Below are 5280 nucleotides of genomic sequence, written 5' to 3' on the forward strand. Positions count from 1 at the left end.
CGTCTTCACGCTAACATAAGGAAAAAAAGAAGTGATTGAACCCAAACATAAGGAAAGGAAAGGAATGGTTGAGCCCTAACAAAGCAGCAATTCTCCATACAAAGAGCTGCGCGCATCTACAAAAGATAATTTTATGGTTCAAAGTGGTTCAAATGGCTCACTATGGGACTTAACATCTGAGATCATCAGTTCCCTAGAACTTAGAACTACTTAAACCTAACTATCCTAAGGACATCACACACATCCATGCCCGAGGCAGGATTCGAACCTGCCACCGTAGCAGTCGCGCGGTGCCGGACTGAAGCGCCTAGAACAGCTCGGCCACAGCGATTCTTAAAACCCTTGAATACCAGTTTTAATTTCAATCTAAATATTTTTTTAAATATTTGTCAGCCTTTTCTGCGAAATAGGACACTGTGGCGTCTGTACGATTAACCACACACAGTGGAGTAGAGTCGTTGGCTTTCCATTACATAGCGGAAGTTGGCAGTGACCGAGAAGGCTGGCTTTCATCCGAAGTCGTCGTGACGGAAGTGTCGCAAATGCCTCCTAATGACATCGTCACGGGAGGTATTTCCACACAAAAGCCTAAGGAGTGAAGAGACACAGCGACTCTGCTGGGTCAAGGACTTCACTGATTTGTTTTGGTTTCCAAGGCATCTCGGCCACTCAGAATTTTAGCACATGAAACAGTCAGTATTCATAAAAAAAAGTCGATTCTACATCGTGCTAGATTCAACGTGCGCTGATGGTTGTCGGTACTGGCTACGACCGTAGAAATACTATACAGGGAGTACATAAAGTCCGGGAAAACTTTCAGTTATTTATTACACAAGAACTAGACATTATACGGATGTCATACATATTGCTTTTTGAAGAGAAACTCTGAAATTTTTTTTTACAAACATTCGATATGCGAACCATGAGTGACCCGGTAGACGTCAATACGGTAATCGAATTCCGTGTTCTCTCCCAGAGCTCTGCTACATCACGTGGTAGAGGCGGTACATACACCAGATCTTTAATGTGTCACCACAGAAAAAAGTCACACGGAGTGAGATCTAGTGATCGGGAAGGCCATTTCATGAAACAGCTGTCCCCTTCTGTAGCAATGCCGCCATGTTTGCGACTAGCGCTATCAGCAAATTACCAAACTAAAACAAAAACTTTCAGGGTTTCTCTTCAAAATGACATATGTATGATATCTGTAAAATGTTTGGTTTTTGTGCAATAAAAGTTGAAAGTGTTCCCAGACTTTATGTACACCCTGTATTTGACTTCCATTTACTGCTTAAGGATTTTGTGGGGTGAAACCATTTATTTCTTTGTTTCCGTCTTTCTATATCTCTGTTTTCTGCGCTCCCAAATTCTCTCTGAATCGTGCTTATTTTTAGTGTGACATCGTGCTTTGCGTTCTTACTGATTTGAAGACTGGCCAGGAGAATGTATGAAATCTCCTGAAAACTATGCGTAGGCTGGTTGGTGAGTCAGGTAAATGGCTGAAAGTTTCTGTGTGACTGATCGGAAAGTTTCAAAAAACGCACATTCCGCTACAGAGTGAAATAATCATTCTGAGAACAAACCCCTAGACCAGTAGTTTTCAAACTTTTGAGGCCCACAACTCTCTTGACCTGAACTTAAGCACCCTCGGCTCCTTTTTTACAACACATCCAACTCTTAAAGTGTGGGGCGGATAAACTTGATTCGAAGAAAATGAATAAGAGTAATTATTTCTTTATGAGCTATTGACATAACACATTTTAATCGACTTTTAATGTTATGGCATCTTATTCTTGCAAGTCTACAAATAATAATGATGAGCTTCAGTCTCCATCATCAGTTCTTCAGATCTTGGCACAAGATTGGAAGTTTACGACTCGCATCTCTTTTTGCGCATTCATTCGCAATCTATGTTGAAAAATTTAATGTCTCTGAGCACTATGGGATTTAACTGCTGAGGTCATCAGTCCCCTAGAACTTAGAACTACTTAAACCTAACTAACCTAAGGACATCACACACATCCATGCCCAAGGCAGCATTCGAACCTGCGACCGTAGCGGTCGCGCGGTTCCAGACTGAAGAGCCTAGAACCGCTCGGCCACACCGGCCGGCTGAAGAACTTACCTCGCATGAGTAGCATATAGCAAAAGTATCTAAACTCGTAGGGTCTTGTTACGTACTGGCCGATACTTCAGTTTACCAAGATCCAAACTCAGGCAATGCTGAGAAAACGAAGTTTTTTTTTATTAATTTATAGGCCTTCGGTGCGTGCCCATACAACCATCTCAGCAGTGGAAAAATGATTATGCAATATGTTTTGACAATGCAGAGTACACCCTGGTACGAAGTTACATAGGCTTTAACAAAGGACAGATTCCGGCAGAAAACAAATTTTACACCATCATTATACTGAAACTAGTAAATCAGACGAAAATGCGAGACAGGATACACAGAGATAGTATGCTATAAAAATCCTACTTGTAACACAATGCAAATGATAAAATGTCGTTGGCACCGTTTGGGATATTCCCAGTTCAATCCATATTAATGTCTATGTGTATAAATTAGCAATAAAACGTTCTTGTATATGTCCTGTAAGAATTATTTCAGAAGCTGCGTATAGAGAACTGAAATTTTTGTGCAGGCCTATAAGTACCAGCTATATAGAACATGATGACAATATTCAGTTACCAGATCGGGTATTACAGCCACTCATTGCAGCCAGACATATAGGTACACCAGTATTCAGAGACATCCATATAAGAGGTACATGGTGACATACGTTTGTAGGCTGAGTATTCCACATCCTGTTGAGAAGCAAGTAGGAATATAGTCATATAATTGTGCTTTGGTCTTCTCTTGGCATTCTAATAGTAGTAGGGTGATGGCAACATGAGGACACTTTTGATATCAGATTGATATGCCATTTAATTAAATTGATCAATTAAATAACCCCTCCACCCCCATCCCTGGATGACATCATGGGGTTTTCCCCAGCGGGCACATGGGTCCCCATCCCAACCCCACCCCTCCTCGACTCCTCCCCCAGTTACGCTGTTGTTGGGAATTTTGAATTTTGGTGGGAAATTCAAAATGGTGGGAATTTCAAAAATAGCGGGAATTTCTTTGTCCCAATGTTATGGTGACGTCCCACCCCACCCTCCATCCGGGAATTGGCGGGAAATTCAAAATAGCGTTGCCCTTTCTGAGACCAAAACCCTGGTCCTTCTGGACGGAAAGCCGAAGTGCACACCTCAACACATGGAAACTGTCCAGATGCATGAGAGAAAGGTTAAGTTAGTGTACTTTGTTTATTTTGGTTGGGGAACTGAAGTAAAGATCGGTCCTAATTATGTAATTAATCATTAAGATCGGTCCTTATGCATAGTGCTACACAAGGAGCACCTAAAATTGCAATTATGCTGCTGGCAAAAATTTCACAATACCACTCGAAAATAGTGGCAGACGTACTCAAAACTCAATGAAAGGTGATCTCTTCACCTACAAGCTGGTGGGAAAAAGGTTGGAGTGGAAGGTACTATCTTTAAGTTTGCGGGAATTGGGCTCAACTGATGAGATGCTGGTGTTGAACAGAGAGGAGTCTAATAAGTGTGTTACCTGTAAGCATTCAGCTGAGGACTGTCTATGACTGTTTGACGTCGAAGTTCACTACACATGCCTCCCGCTGCATTCCCCAGCAATCACCCTGCAGCCCAGGTGCTCGAAATTAAGGAGTGCCAATACACGCTACCACAACTGATGGGAATTGCTTCACTGTTCTAATTACACACTGAAATTGTTGTGAAAAAACCAGCACTTGTAAACAACAGGTCATAATGGAACACTTGTACTGGGGATTGGGAAAACTCATCATAATAGAAACTGCTGCAAAAGCCGACCCCAAAAGATTGCACGAGGAGAGAGGGGCAGCAGTTGCACATCTGCTCTCCTCGATGTGTGGTCACAAGCTAACCAACTTTACCTCCCAAATACCACCCCTCATTCCACCCTCTCCCCAACCCTGATGGCCCACAACGAGATCCATCTGGTGGCAGTGATATACTGTCTCCGGTCTGTGGACCTCAGTCACAAATGAATACTCCCTGCAATCTGTTAACGTATTTCTCAGGAAGACTGGACTGCCCCCCTGGAACAACAACAAAATTCTGGAGAACTCTCCAGATCACTTTTTCAAGTGTCCGCTGCTACCACTTCTGTGTGCAGAATTCACCTCAGCATCAATGAACTTTGAGAGCATTCTGTGTGCACAAATTACAAATTGTCATGCATGAAGGCATTACATTCGTTTCAGATGCATGAAATACCGATACAGATCAGCATCTATACAGTCATTTATAACATTTGAGAGCACTCCTCATCATTATTTTGAAACATGCAGAATAGGTAAAAACTACAAACTACACTCCTGGAAATTGAAATAAGAACACCGTGAATTCATTGTCCCAGGAAGGGGAAACTTTATTGACACATTCCTGGGGTCAGATACATCACATGATCACACTGACAGAACCACAGGCACATAGACACAGGCAACAGAGCATGCACAATGTCGGCACTAGTACAGTGTATATCCACCTTTCGCAGCAATGCAGGCTGCTATTCTCCCATGGAGACGATCGTAGAGATGCTGGATGTAGTCCTGTGGAACGGCTTGCCATGCCATTTCCACCTGGCGCCTCAGTTGGACCAGCGTTCGTGCTGGACGTGCAGACCGCGTGAGACGACGCTTCATCCAGTCCCAAACATGCTCAATGGGGGACAGATCCGGAGATCTTGCTGGCCGGGGTAGTTGACTTACACCTTCTAGAGCACGTTGGGTGGCACGGGATACATGCGGACGTGCATTGTCCTGTTGGAACAGCAAGTTCCCTTGCCGGTCTAGGAATGGTAGAACGATGGGTTCGATGATGGTTTGGATGTACCGTGCACTATTCAGTGTCCTCTCGACGATCACCGGTGGTGTACGGCCAGTGTAGGAGATCGCTCCCCACACCATGACGCCGGGTGTTGGCCCTGTGTGCCTCGGTCGTATGCAGTCCTGATTGTGGCGCTCACCTGCACGGCGCCAAACACGCATACGACCATCATTGGCACCAAGGCAGAAGCGACTCTCATCGCTGAAGACGACACGTCTCCATTCGTCCCTCCATTCACGCCTGTCGCGACACCACTGGAGGCGGGCTGCACGATGTTGGGGCGTGAGCGGAAGACGGCCTAACGGTGTGCGGGACCGTAGCCCAGCTTCATGGAGACGGTTG

The sequence above is a fragment of the Schistocerca cancellata genome, chromosome 2, assembly GCF_023864275.1.
Source record: "Schistocerca cancellata isolate TAMUIC-IGC-003103 chromosome 2, iqSchCanc2.1, whole genome shotgun sequence".
In the NCBI taxonomy this organism is placed as follows: Eukaryota; Metazoa; Arthropoda; class Insecta; order Orthoptera; family Acrididae; genus Schistocerca; species Schistocerca cancellata.